The sequence below is a fragment of the Thermobia domestica genome, chromosome 6 (assembly GCF_964235325.1).
Source record: "Thermobia domestica chromosome 6, izTheDome1.hap1.1, whole genome shotgun sequence".
Classification (NCBI taxonomy): Eukaryota; Metazoa; Arthropoda; class Insecta; order Zygentoma; family Lepismatidae; genus Thermobia; species Thermobia domestica.
This window is the reverse complement of record NC_137459.1, coordinates 157,837,219-157,853,269: the sequence shown is the minus strand read 5'-3', so window position 1 is coordinate 157,853,269 and position 16,051 is coordinate 157,837,219.

Genomic DNA, 16,051 nt, shown 5'->3' with positions numbered 1-16,051 from the left:
GATGGATGAACCAAACAACTAACCCAGTGAATCACTATGCTCACATAAAGTGTATGCAGAAAGTAATGTGGGTCACCGCAGCGTGGCACTCCATTTTCTAAAAGCAAGTTCCCCGCAGGGATTGTGGTGGATGAACCAAACAATTACGCACTGGAGCACTGTGCTCACAAGCCATATGTTTCCAGAAAATAATGAGAATCGTCGCCGCGTGGTGCTTCATTCGCTAAGATCAAGCTCCCGGAGGGGTTGTGGTGGATGATACAAAATATTAACGCAATGAAGCACAATGCTCACATACAGTGTATGCAGAAAATAATATGACTCGCTGACGCGTGGCGCTTCATTCGCTAGAAGCAAGCTCTCCGGAGTGATTGTGGTGGATGGTCAAAAAAATTAACGCACTGAAGCACATTGCTCACAAACAGTATGTGTCCAGAAAGTAGTGAGACTCGTCTCCGCATGGCACTCCATTCGCTAAAACAAGCTAACCAGATGGATTTTGGTGGATCATCCAAAAAATTAACGCACTGATGCACAATGCTCACATTCAGTGTAGGCAGAAAATGATCAGACTGGCCTCCGTGCAGCGTTGCATTCGCTAAAAGCAAGATCCCCGGAGGGATCCTGGTGGATGATCCAATCACCTACAGCACTGAAACACTATGCTCACAAACAGTATGTGAAAAGAAAGTAATGAGACTGGCCGCCGCGTGGCGCTAAATTCGCTATAAGCAAGGTCATCGAGAAATTGTGGATGTGGATCCAAGCAGAGCAACGAACTAAAGCACTGTGCTCATGTGAAAAGTATCTCCAGAAATTAATGAGACTGGCCTCCGCGTGGGGCTCCATTCGCTACAAGCAAGGCCCCCGGAGAGATTGTGGTGGATGATCTGAACAATTAACGCATTTAAAAAAAACAATATGCTCACAAACAATTTGTGTCCAGAAAGTTATGAGAATAGCAGCCGCGTAGCGGTCCATTCGCTAGAAGCAAGCTACCCGGAGGGTTTGTGGTGCATGATCCAAACAATTAACGCACTGAATTACTATGCTCACAAACAGTATGTGTCTAGAACAGCGTTTCCCAACCTTTTTCAACTTGCGGCACACTACGGGTGTTACTTGGAATCTCGCGGCACACTTATAGATATTACTTGGATTCTCGCGGCACACTTATAGATATTATTTGTAAATATAAAACACAGTGGTATTTTTTCTGTGATTATTGATCTCCTTCTCAGAGAGGTTTTTTCCCCGTGGTAAATCATTATGCTTATTTTTCATTCTATTTTAAAAATAGAAAAAAATTGCAGTGAAATATTGGACTCAGGTTTTTAAAAATACGTTTTCTTTTTAAAAAACTATATCCAACCTTTTAATAAGAAGGAAGATCACTAAATAACGAACGAACAAACAAATCTCTTATACTTTTAAAACACAAATGTAGGTAATTTGTCGAAAGGATTGAATTATATTTTAAATTTTCAAGTTACGAAATCTGCAACAATAAAGAAGCAATAATGGTCATAACAGTTATAACAAATACATTTTTCAACATTAGAAATGTGCAGAACAGTAACCCTGTATGAAACTTAAAATTGTAGATTCATAGTAAAGGTTCATAGTCATGTGAAATACAAATATACATTTTCCCCTACGTGTGGCAATTTGATTGCTATAAAATTATTAATTTTGCTTCGATTCCTCGCGGCACACCAGCGGCCCATTTACGGCACACCAGTGTGCCGCGGCACACCGGTTGGGAAACGCTGGTCTAGAAAGTAAAGAGACTGGCCGCCACGTGGCACTCCATTCGCTAGAATCAAGCTTCCCGGATTGATTATCGTGCATGATCCAAACAACGCACTGAAGCATTATGCTCACAAACAGTATGTGTTCAGACAGTAATGAAACTGGTGCCGCGTGGAACTCCGTTCGCTAAAAGCAAGTTCCCCGGAGGTATTGTGTTGGATGATCCAAAAAATTAACGCACTGAAGCACTATTCACACATTCAGTTTATGCAGAAAATAATGAGACCGGCTTACGCGTGGCGCTCTATTCGCTACAAGAAAGCTCCCCGGAGGGATTATGTTGGATGATCCAAACAATTAACGCACTGAAGCACTATGCTCACAAACAGTATGTGTCCAGAAAGTAATGGAAGTGGCCGCCGCGTGGCACTCCGTTCGCTAAAAGCAAGTTCCCCGGTGGTATTGTGGTGGATGATCCAAAAAATTAACGCACTGAAGCACTATTCACACATTCAGTTTATGCAGAAAATAATGAGACCGGCCTACGCGTGGCGCTCTATTCGCTACAAGAAAGCTCCCCGGAGGGATTATGTTGGATGGTCCAAACAATTAACGCACTGAAGCACTATGCTCACAAACAATATGTGTCCAGAAAATAATGAGACTCGCCGTCGCGTAGCGGTCCATTCGCTAGAAACGAGCTCACCGGAAGGATTGTGGTGGATGATGCAAACAATTAACGCATTGAAGCTCTATGCTCACATACAGTGTATGCAGAAATTAATGACCTCGCCGCGGAATGGCACTCCATTCACTACAAGCAAGTTCCCCAGAGGGATTGTGGTGGATGATAAAAACAATTAACGTACTGAAGCTCTATGCTCAGATACAGTGTATGCAGAAAGTAATGAGAATCGCCGCCGCTTGGCAATCCATTCGCTAATAGCAAGTTCCCCGGAGGGATTGTAGTGGATGATCCAATCACCTAACGCACTGAAACACTTTGCTCAAACAGTATGTGTAAAGAGAATAATGAGACTCGCCCTCGCATGGCGCTCCATTCGCTGGAAGCAAGCTCCCCGGACAGATTGTGGTGGATCATCCAAAAAATTAACGCACTGATGCACAATGCTCACATTCAGTGTATGCAGAAAATGATCAGACTGGCCTCCGCGCGGCGTTGCATTCGCTACAAGGAAGCTCCCCGGAGGGATTCTGGTGGATGATCCAATCACCTAACGCACTGAAACTCTATGCTCACATACACTATGTGAACGGAAAGTAATGAGACTGGTCGCCGCGTGGCGCTCCATTCGCTATAAGCAAGGTCATCGAGAAATTGTGGATGTGTATCCAAGCAGAGCAACGAACTAAAGCACTGTGCTCATGTGAAAATTATCTCCAGAAATTAATGATACTGGCCTCCGCGTGGGGCTCCATTCGCTGCAAGAAAGGCCCCCGGAGAGATTGTGGTGGATGATCTGAGCAATTAACGCACTAAAGCACTATACTCACAAACAATTTGTGTCCAGAAAGTTATGAGAATAGCAGCCGCGTAGCGGTCCATTCCCTAGAAGCAAGCTACCCGGAGGGTTTGTGGTACATGATCCAAACAATTAACGCACTGAATTACTATGCTCACAAACAGTATTTGTCTAGAAAGTAATGAGACTGGCCGCCACGTGGCACTCCATTCCCTAGAAGCAAGCTTCCCGGTACCATTGAGATGGATGGAGCAAACAACTAACCCACTGAAGCACTATGCTCACATACAGTGTATGGAGAAAATAATGTGGCTCACCGCAGCGTGGCACTCCATTGCCCAAAAGCAAGTTCCCCGCAGGGATTGTTGGGGATGATCCAAACAATTACGGACTGGAGCACTATGCTCACAAACAATATGTGTCAAGAAGATAATGAGACTCGCCGTCGCGTAGCGGTCCATTCGCTAGAAGCAAGCCCCCAGAGGGATTCTTGTGGATATCCAAAAAATAACCGCACTGAAGTAAAATGCTCACAAACAGTATGTGTCCAAAAACAAATAACGTACTGAAGCTCTATGCTCAGATACAGTGTATGCAGAAAGTAACGAGACTCGCCGCCGAGTGGCAATCCATTAGCTAATAGCAAGTTCCCCGGAGGGATTGTAGTGGATGATCCAATCACCTAACGCACTGAAACACTTTGCTCAAAGAATATGTGTACAGAGAATAATGAGACTCGCCGTCGCGTGGCGCTCCATTTGCTGGAAGCAAGCTCGTCGGACGAATTGTGGTGGATCATCCAAAAAATTAACGAAATGATGCACAATGCTCACATTCAGTGTATGCAGGAACTGATCAGACTGGCCTCCGCGCGGCGTTGCATTCGCTACAAGCAAGCTCCCCGGAGGGATTCTGGTGGATGATCCAATCACCTAACGCACTGAAAAACTATCCTCACAAACAGTATGTTTCAGAAAGTAATGAGACTCGCCTCCGCGTGGCACTCCATTCGCTAAAAACAAGCTCACCGGAAGGATTGTTGTGGATGATCCAAATAATTAATTCACTGAAGCTCTATGCTCACCTACAGTGTATGCAGAAATTATTGAGACTGGCCTCCCTGTGGCGCTCCATTCACTACAGGCAAGTTCCCCGGAAGGATTTCGGTGGATGATAAAAACAACTAACGCCCTGATGCTCTATGCTCACATACAGTGTATGCAGAAAATATTGACACTCGCTGCCGCGTGGCACTCCATTCGCTAAAAGCAAGCTCCCCAGAGGGATTGTGGTGGATAATAAAAACAATTAACGCACTGAAGCTATATGCTCAGATACAGTGTATGCAGAAAGTAATGAGACTCGCCGCCGCGTGGCAATCCATTCGCTAATAGCAAGTTCCCCGGAGGGATTGTAGTGGATGATGGAAACAAGTAACGCACTGAAGAACTATGCTCAAACCGTATGTGTCCAGAAAATAATAAGACTCGCCGTTGTGTGGCACTCCATTCGCCAGTAGGAAGCTAACTGGAAGGATTGTGGTCGATGATCCAATCAAATACCGCACTGAAGCACCATGCTCACATAATTGTATGCAGAAAACAATGTGACTGTCTGCCACGTGTTGCTCCATTCGCCACAAGCAAGCTTCTTGGATTGATTGTGGTGGATGGTTTAAACAATGACGCACCGAAGCACTATGCACAAATGCAGTGTATGCAGAAAATAATGAGACTCGCCGCCGCGAGGCACTCCATTCGATAGAAGCAAGCTAACCGGAGAGATTGTGGTGGATGTTCCTAAAATTAACGCACTGAGGCACTATGCTTGCATACAGTGTATGCAAAAAGTGATGAAACTTGCCTCCTCGTGGAGCTCAATTCGCAAGAAGTAAGCTACCCTGAGGTTTTGTGTTATATGATTCAAACAATTAACGCACTGAAGTACTATCCTCACATACAGTGTTTGCAGAAAATAATGATACTGACCTCCGCGTGGCGCTACATTCGCTAAAAAAAAAGCTCCCGGTAGGGATTGTGATGGATGATGCAAACAATTAACGCACTGACGCACTATGTTCACATACAGTGTATGCAGAAATTAATTAGACGCCCCGCCGCCTTGCAATCCATTCGCTAGAAGAGAGCTACGCGGATATATTGTTCTGGATGATCGAAAAGTTAACGCACTGAAACACTATTGGCATATATAGTATGCTGCAGAAGTAATGAGACTTGCCGCTGCGTGGAACTCCGTTCGCTGGATGCAAGCTACCCGGAGGGATCCTGGTGGATAAATGAAAAAATTAAAACACTGAAGCACTACGCACACATTCAGTCTATGCAGAAAATAGTAAGACTAGTCTTCACGTGGCCCACCATTCGCTACAAGCAAGCTCCCCGGAGGGATTGCGGTGGATGATCAAAACAATTATCGCACTGAAGCACTATGCACAAATGCAGTGTATGCAGAAAATAATGAGACTCGCCGCCGCGAGGCACTCCATTCGATAGAAGCAAGCTAACCGGAGAGATTGTGGGGGATGTTCCAAAAATTAACGCACTGAGGCACTATGCTCGCATACAGTGTATGCAAAAAGTGATGAAACTTGCCTCCTCGTGGAGCTCAATTCGCAAGAAGTAAGCTACCCTGAGGTTTTGTGTTGTATGATTCAAACAATTAACGCACTGAAGTACTATCCTCACATACAGTGTTTGCAGAAAATAATGATACTGACCTCCGCGTGGCGCTCCGTTCGCTAAAAAAAAGCTCTCGGTAGGGATTGTGATGGATGATGCAAACAATTAACGCACTGACGCACTATGTTCACATACAGTGTATGCATAAATTAATTAGACGCCCCGCCGCCTTGCAATCCATTCGCTACAAGAGAGCTACCCGGATATATTGTTCTGGATGATCGAAAAGTTAACGCACTGAAGCACTATTGGCATATATAGTATGTGTGCAGAAAGTAATGAGACTTGCCGCTGCGTGGAACTCCGTTCGCTAGATGCAAGCTACCCGGAGGGATCCTGGTGGATAAATGAAAAAATTAAAACACTGAAGCACTACACACACATTCAGTCTATGTAGAAAATAGTAAGACTAGCCTTCACGTGGCCCACCATTCGCTACAAGCAAGCTCCCCGGAGGGATTGTGGTGGATGATCGAAACAATTAACGCACTGAAGTACTATGTTCAAAAACAGTATGTGTCCAGAAAGAAATGAGACTCGCAGCCTCGAGGTACTCCATTCGCAAGATGCAAGCCCCCCTTAGGGATTGTTGTGGATGATGAAAACAATTAAGGCAGTGAAGTACTATGCTCACAAACAGGGTAAGCAGAAAGTAATGAGACTCACCGCCGCGAGGCACTCTATTCGATAGAGACATGCAAGCCATAGAAATTTTGGTGGATGGTCCAAAGAATTAACGCACTGAAGCTCAATGCTAGCATACAGTGTATGCAGGTAGTAATGAGACTCGCCGCGGCGTGGCACTCCCTTCGCTAGAAGCAAGCTCCCCGGAGGGATTGTAGTGGATGATTGAAACAATTAACGCACTGAAGTACTATTTTCACAAACAGTATATGACTAAAAATTAATGAGACTTGCCCCCGCGTGGCACTCCATTCTCTAGAAGCAAGATCATTGGGAAATTATGCATGGGGAACCAATCAGAGCAACGCATTGAAGCACTGTTCTCAAGTACAGAGTATGTCCAGAAATCAATGAGGCTGTCCGCCGCGTGGCGCTCCATTCGCTTGAAACAACCTCCCTGGAGGGATTGTGTTGGCTGATCCAAACAGTTAACGAACTGAAAAACTATTCTCACATACAGTATGAGTGCATAAAGTAATGAGGCTCACCGCCGCGTGGCACTCCACTCGCTAGAAGTAAGCTCCCCGGACGAATTGTGGTGATGATCCAAACAACGCACCGAAGCACTATGTTCACATGAAGTGTATGCAGAAATTAATGAGACTCGCGGCCGCGTGGCACTCCCTTCGCTAGAAGCAAGGTACCCGGAGGGATTCTGGTGGATGATCTAAACAATTAAGGCACTGAAGAACTATGCTCACATACAGTGTGTGCAGAAATTAGTGAGACTGGCCTCCGCGTGGTGTTCCACTTGCTAGGAGCAAGCTCCCCTGAGGGATTGTGGTGGATGATCCAAACAATTAACGCACTGAAGCATTATGCTAACTAACAGTATGTGTACAGATAGTACTAAGACTGGACGCCGCGTGGCGGTCCATTCCCTAGATTCAAGCTCCTTGGGGAAAACTTGATTCGTTTTCAAAGCAGAGCAATGCTCCTGGGGAGATTGTGGATGGGGATCAAGAAAACAACTCACTGAAGTTTTGTGCTCACATAAAGTGTGCGTCCAGAAAGTAATAATAATAGCCGCCGCTCGACGGTCCATTTCGTAGAAGCAAACTCGAGGAGAAAGAGTGTTTGAGGATGCCAGCAAACAACGCACTTACGCACTGTACTCACGCAAAGTTTGTTCAGAAATTAATGAGACTGGTCGCCGCGTGAAGCTCCATTCGTTAGAGGCAAGTTCCCCGGAGAAACTCTTGTGATTGGTCCAAACAATTAATGCTCTAAAGTACGATGCTCACAAACAGTATCTGTTGAGAAAGTAATAATACTGGCAGTCGCGTGGCTGTAATTTCGATAGAAGCAAGCTCCCGCAGGAATTGTGGTAGATGATCCAAACAATTAACGCACTGAAGCACTATGCTCATATACAGTGTATGAAGAAACTCACCGCCGCGTGGCAGTCCATTCACTAGAAGCTCTATGCTCACAACGGTGAATGCAGAAAATAATGAGACTGGGCTCCGCGCGGCGCTCCATTCGCTACAAGCAAGCTCCCCGGAGGGATTGTGGTGGATGATTCAGAAAATCAATGGAAAGAAGCACTATTTTCACATTCAGTGTATGCAGAAAAAAAGTCACACTGACCTCCACGTGGCGCTCCATTCGCTACAAAGAAGCTCCCCACAGGGATTGTGTTGGATGGTTCAAGCAATTAACGGACAGAAGCAATTTTCTCACATACAATGTATAAAGAAAACTATGAGACTCGCCGCTGCGAGGCACTCCACTTCTAAAACAAGCTGCCTGGAGGGATTGTGGTGGATGATCCAAACAATTAGCGCACTGAAACACTATTTTCTCATATAATACGTCTCCGGAAATTAATGAGACTCGCCCCCGCGTGGCAGTCCATTCGCTAGAAGCCAGCTCCCCGGAGGGATTGTGGTGGATGATTCAAACAATTAAAGTACTGGTGCACAATGCTGACATACAGTGTATGCAGAAAGTAATGAAAATCACCGCCGCGTGGCAGTCCATTCACTAGTAGCAAGCTACCCGGAGGGATTGTGATGAATGATCAAAACAATTAACGCTCCGAAGCACTATGATGAATATCAGTATATGCCGAAAATAATTAGACTGGCCTTGGCGTGGCGCTCCATTCGCTACAAGCAAGCTCCCCGGAGGGATTGTGGTGGATGTTCCAAACAATTAACGCACTGAAACACTATCCTCACATAAAGCATGTGTCTAGAAAGTAATGAGACTCGCCGCCGCCTGGCACTCCATTCGCAAGAAGCATACAAGCCGGAAAATTGTGGTGGATGATCCAAACAATTAACGTTCTGAAGCGCTGTGCTGAATTTCAGTGTATGGCGAAAATAGTGATACTGGCATCCGCGTGGCGCTCCATTAGCTACAAGCAAGCTACCCGGAGGGATTGTGGTGGATGATCCATACAATTAAAGCACTGAAGCAGTATACTTAAAAACAGTTTGTGTCCAGAAAGTAAGGAGACTCGCCGCAGCGTGGCAATCCATCGCTTGAAACAAGTTCCCTGGAAAGATTGTGGTGGATGATCCAAAATATTAACGGACTGAAGCACTATGCTCGCAAACAGTATGTGTCCAGAATATAATCAGAATCACCGACGCGTGGCGCTCCATTCGCTAGCAGCAAGCTCCCCGGAGGAATTGTGGTGGATGATCCAAACAATTAAAGCACTGAAGCACTACGTTCACAAACAGTAAGTGTCCAGAAAATAATGAGCCTCACCGCCGAGTGGCGCTCCATTCGCTAGAAGTAAGCTCCCCGGAGGGATTGTGGTGGATGATCCAAACAATTAATGCACTGAAGCATTGTGCTCACGTAGAGAGTATGACCAGAAATTAATGAGGCTGGCTGCCGCGTGGCGATCCATTCGCTACAAGGAAGGTCTTCACATGGTTTGGTTTGGATGGTTCAAGCAATTCACTCACAGAAGCAATATTCTCACATACAGTGTATGCAGAAAGGAATGAGACTCGCCGCCGCGAGGCACTTTACTTGCTAGAAGCAAGCTACCCGGATGGATTGTGGCGGATGATCCAAACAATTAACGCACTCTAGCTCTATGCTCACAAAGAGTGTATGAAGAAAGTAATAATACTCGCCCCCGAGTGGCACTCCATTCTTTAGAAGCGACCTCCCCGGAGGGATTGTGGTGGGTGATCCAAACACTTAACGCACTGAAAAACTATTCTCACATACACGATTTGTCCAGAAGGTAATGAGACTCGCCGCCGCATGGCACTATATTTTCTAGAAGCAAGCTAACTGTATGGATTGTGGTGGATGATGCAATCAATTAAAGCACTGAAGCACTATGCCCACATATAGCCGAAATTAATTAGACTCGTGTATGCCGAAATTAATTAGACTCGCCGACGTGTGGTGCTCCATTCGCTACAAGCATGCTACACGGAGGGATTGTGGCGGATGATCCAAACAATTAACGCACTGAAGCACTATCTTCACATACACTGTATGCAACATTAATTAGACTCGCCGCCGCGTGGCGCTCCATTCGCTAGAACCAATCTCGCCGGAGGGATTGTGGTGGATAATCCAATCAATTAAAGTAATGGAGCACTATGCTCATATACAGTATATGCAGAAAGTAATGAGACTTGCCTCCGCGTGGCGCTCGATTCGCTAGAAAAAATCTCCCAGTAGCTATTGTGGTGCATGATCCAAACAATTAACGCACTGAAGCACTTTGCTCACAAACTGTATGTTTCCGGAAAATAATGAGCCCCACCACCGCGTGGCGCTCTATTCGCTAGAAGCAAGATCCCCGGAATGATGTGGTGGATGTTCCAAACAATTAACGCTCTGAAGCATTATGCTCACAAACAGTATGTGTCCAGAAAATAGCGAGACTCGCCGCCGCGTGGCATTCCATTCGCTAAAAGCAAGATTCCCAGGCGGATTGTGGTGGATGATCCAAACAATTAACAAAATGAAACACTATGCTCAAAAACAGTATTTTCCCTGAACTAATGAGAGTCGCCGCCACGTGGTACTCCATTCGCTAGAAGCAAGCTTCCCGGAGGGATTGCGATTGATGATTCAATTAATTAACGCTTTGAAGCACTAAGCTCACAGACAGTATGTGTGCAGAAGGTAATGTGACCCGCCGTGGCGTCGCACTACAGTAGCTAAAAGCAAGATCCCCGGAGGGAAAGTGAAATGAAATCTTTGACTTTTTCGTCTCACGGTTATGCCTGTTAGGGTAAAGGAGACGGTCATGATGAGTAGTGAATGAAATGGTGTAATGAAGAAGGTGGGAGAAAACGGAAGAACCCCGAGAAAACCCACGCACACGGTGTTTGTCCAGCACAAAGTTCCCTTGGCTGGGGCTGAGTCGAAACCGGAACCCCAAGCACCAAAGGTGAACGCTCTGCCACAAAGCCACCGCGGCCCCGTTTCCCCGAAGGAATTGTTGTGGTGATCCAAACATTTAACGCAGTGAAGCACTATGCTCACAAACAGTATATGTCCGGAAAATAATTAGTCTCACCGCGGCGTGGCGCTCCATTCGCTAGAACCAATCTCGCCGGAAGGATTGTGGTGGATGATCCAATCAATTAAAGTACTGGTGCACTATGCTCACTAACAGTAAGTTTTCTGAAAGTAATGAGACTCGCCGCCGCGTGGCGTTCCACTCGCTACAAGCAATCTCAAGGAGGGATTGTGGTAGATAATCAAAACATTTAACGCACTGAAACACTATGCTCAAATAGAGTTTGTGGCCAGAAGGTAATGAGACCAGCCGCCGGGTGGCACTCCATTCGCTAGAAGCAAGCTTGCTGGGGGGATTGTGGTGGATGATCCAAAAAATTAACGCACTTAAGTACTATGCTGACATACAGTGTGTGTCCAGAAAGTAAAGAGACTCGCCTCCTCCTGGCGCTCCAATCGCTAGAAGCAAGCTTCCCGAAGTGATTGTGGTGGATGATCCAAACAATTAACGCACTGAAGCACTATGATCAATTCCGTGTATGCAGAAAATATTGGGACTAACCTCTGAGTGGCGGTCCATTCGCTACAAGCAAGCTCCCCGGAGGGATTGTGGTGGATGATCGAAACAATTAACGCACTGAAGCACTATGCTCACAAACAGTATTTGTCCAGAAAATAAGTAGACTCACCGGCGCGTGGCGCTCCATTCGCTAGGAGCAAGAGCCTCGGAGTGATTGTCGGGAATGATGCAAACAATTAACGCACTGAAACACTATGCTCACATACAGTATGCCTCCACAAGGTAATGAGACTCGCCACCGCGTGGCACTCCATTCGCTAGAAGCAAGCTAACTGCAGGAATTGTGGTTTACGATCCAACCAATTAAAGCACTGATCCACTATGCTCACATATAGTGTATGCTGAGACTAATGAGGCTGACCTCCGCGTGGCGCTCCATCTGCTAGAACAAGTTACAAGGATGAATTGTGGTGTATGATCCAAACAATTAACGCACCGATGCACTATGCTCACATTCAGTGTTCGCAGAAAATAATGAGATCTTCTGACGGATTGTTGTGGTGATCCAAACATTTAATGCACTGAAGCACTATGCCCACAAACAGTATGTGTCCAGAAAATAATGAGCCTCACCGACGCTTTTCGCTCCATTCGTAAGAACCAAGCTCCCCGAATGGATTGTGAAGGATGATCAAAACAAGCACTGAAGCACTATGCTCACATACAGTGTATGCAGAAGATAAATAGACTTGCCTTCGCGTGGCGCTCCATTTGCTACAAGCAAGCTCCCCAGAAGGATTGTAGTGGATGTTCCAAACAGTTAACGCACTGAAGTACTACGCTCATAAACCGTATGTGTTCACAAAGGAATGAGACTCGCATCCGCGTGGCGCTCCATTCGTAAGAACGAAGCTCCCCGGGCGGATTGTGGTGGATGGTCCAAACAATTAACGCACTGATGCACTATGCTCACATACAGTGTATGCATTAATTAATGAGACTCTCCGCCGAGTGGCATTCCATTCGCAAGAAGGAAGCTACCAGGAGGGATTATGGTGGAAGATCCAAACAATTAATACACTGAAGCACTATGCTCACATACAGTGTATGCAGAAAGTAATGAGACAATCCGCCGGGTAGCGATTCATTCGCTAGAAGAATCCTGCCCGGACAGATTGTGGTGGTGATTCAACCAATTAACGCACTGAAGCACTACGCTAACATTCAATGTATTCAGAAAATTATTTGACTGGCCTCGACGTTACGCTCCATTCCCTACAAGCAATCTCCCCGGACGGATTACGGTGCATGATCCAAAAAAATAACAGAGTGAAGCAACATGCTCACAAACAGTATGTGTTCAGAAAATAACGAGTCTGGCCGTCGCGTGGCGTTCTATTCGCTAGATACAACCTCCCCGGATTGATTGTGGTGGATGATCCAAACAATTAACGATACGAAGCACTATGCTCACAAACAGTATGTGTCCAGAAAATAATGAACCTCGCAACCACGTGGCGCTCGATTCGCTAGAAAAAATCTCCCCGGAGCGGTTGTGGTGCATGATCCAAACAATTAACGCACTGAAGCACTTTTCTCACAAACTGTATGTGTGCGGAAAATAATGAGCCACACCACCGCGTGGCGCTCTATTCGCTAGAAAAAACCTCCCCGGAGGGTTTGTGGTGGATGATCCAAACAAATAACGCACTGAAGCACTATGCTCACATACAGTGTATGCAGAAAATAATGAGATCGGGAATCCCGTGTCGCTCCATTCGCTAGAAACATGCTCCACGGGCGGATTGTGGTCGATGATCCAAACAATTAACGCACTGAAATACTATGCTCAAAAACAGTATTTTTCCAGAACTAATGAGACTGACCTCCGCGTGGCGCTCCATTCGCTACAAGCAAGCTAGCCGGAGGGATTGTGGTGGATGATTCAATTAGTTAACGCGTTGAAGCACTATGCTCACAGACAGTATGTGTCCAGAAAGTAATGAGACAAGCCGTCGCGTGGCACTCCATTCGCTAAAAGGAAGTTCCCGGGAGGGATTGTGGTGGATGATCCAAACAATTAACGCACTGAAACACTATGCTCACATACAATATGTGTCCAGAAGGTAATGAGACTCGGCGCCGCGTGGTACTCCATTCGCTAGAAGCAAGCTAACTGGAGGGATGGTGGAGGATGATCCAAAGAGTTAACGCACTGAAGTACTACGCTCACAAACCGTATGTGTCCAGAAAGTAAGGAGACTCGCCGTAGCGTGGCAATCCATCGCTTGAAACAAGTTCCCTGGAAAGATTGTGGTGGATGATCCAAAATATTAACGGACTGAAGCACTATGCTCGCAAACAGTATGTGTCCAGAATATAATCAGAATCACCGCCAAGTGGCGCTCCATTCGATAGAAGCAAGAGCCCCGGAGGAATTGTGGTGGATGATCCAAACAATTAACGCAACGAAGCACTATGCTTACAAACAGTATGTGTCCAGAAAATAATGAGCCTCGCCGACGCGTGGCGCTTGATTCGCTAGAAAAAATCTCCCAGTAGCTATTGTGGTGCATGATCCAAACAATTAACGCACTGAAGCACTTTGCTCACAAACTGTATGTTTCCGCAAAATAATGAGCCCCACCACCGCGTGGCGCTCTATTCGCTAGAAGCAAGATCCCCGGAATGATGGGGTGGATGTTCCAAACAATTAACGCTCTGAAGCATTATGCTCACAAACAGTATGTGTCCAGAAAATAGCGAGACTCGCCGCCGCGTGGCATTCCATTCGCTAAAAGCAAGATTCCCAGGCGGATTGTGGTGGATGATCCAAACAATTAACGCACTGAAACACTATGCTCAAAAACAGTATTTTTCCTGAACTAATGAGAGTCGCCGCCGCGTGGTGCTCCATTCGCTAGAAGCAAGCTTCCCGGAGGGATTGCGATTGATGATTCAATTAATTAACGCTTTGAAGCACTAAGCTCACAGACAGTATGTGTGCAGAAGGTAATGTGACCCGCCGTGGCGTCGCACTACAGTAGCTAAAAGCAAGATCCCCGGAGGGAAAGTGAAATGAAATCTTTGACTTTTTCGTCTCACGGTTATGCCTGTTAGGGTAAAGGAGACGAACATGAAGAGTAATGAATGAAATGGTGGAATGAAGAAGGTGGGAGAAAACGGAAGAACCCCGAGAAAACCCACGCACACGGTGTTTTTCCAGCACAACGTTCCCTTGGCTGGGGCTGAGTAGAAACCGGAACCACAAGCACCAAAAGTGAACGCTCTGCCACAAAGCCACCGCGGCGCGGTTTCGCCGAAGGAATTGTTGTGGTGATCCAAACATTTAACGCACTGAAGCACTATGCTCACAAACAGTATGTGTCCGGAAAATAATTAGTTTCACCGCCGCGTGGCGCTCCATTCGCTAGAACCAATCTAGCCGGAAGGATTGTGGTGGATGATCCAATCAATTAAAGTACTGGTGCACTATTCTCATATATAGCGTATGCAGAAAATAATGATACTGGTCTCCGCGTGGCGCTCCATCAGCTAGAACAAGCTACCCGTATGGATTGTGGTGTAAGATCCAAACAATTTACGGACTGAAGAACTATGCTCAATTCCGTGTATGCAGAAAATAATGGGACTGACCTCCACCTGGCGCTCCATTCGCTACATGCAAGCATCTCTGAGAGATTGTGGTGGATGATCCAAACAATTAACGCACTGAAGCACTATGCTCACTAACAGTAAGTTTTGTGAAAGTAATGAGACTCGCCGCCGCGTGGCGTTCCACTCGCTACAAGCAATGTCCCCGGAGGGATTGTGGTAGATAATCAAAACATTTAACGCACTGAAACACTATGCTCAAATAGAGTTTGTGGCCAGAAGGTAATAAGACCAGCCGCCGGGTGGCACTCCATTCGCTAGAAGCAAGCTTGCTGGGGGGATTGTGGTGGATGATCCAAAAAATTAACGCACTTAAGTACTATGCTGACATACAGTGTGTATCCAGAAAGTAATGAGACTCGCCTCCGCCTGGCGCTCCAATTGCTAGAAGCAAGCTTCCCGGAGTGATTGTGGTGGATGATCCAAACAATTAACGCACTGAAGCACTATGATCAATTCCGTGTATGCAGAAAATATTGGGACTAACCTCTGAATGGCGGTCCATTCGCTAAAAGCAAGCTCCCCGGAGGGATTGTTGTGGATGATCGAAACAATTAACGCACTGAAGCACTATGCTCACAAACAGTATGTGTCCAGAAAATAAGGAGACTCACCGGCGCGTGGCGCTCCATTCGCTAGGAGCAAGAGCCTCGGAGTGATTGTCGGGAATGATGCAAACAATTAACGCACTGAAACACTATGCTCACATACAGTATGCCCCCACAAGGTAATGAGACTCGCCACCGCGTGGCACTCCATTCGCTAGAAGCAAGCTAACTGCAGGAATT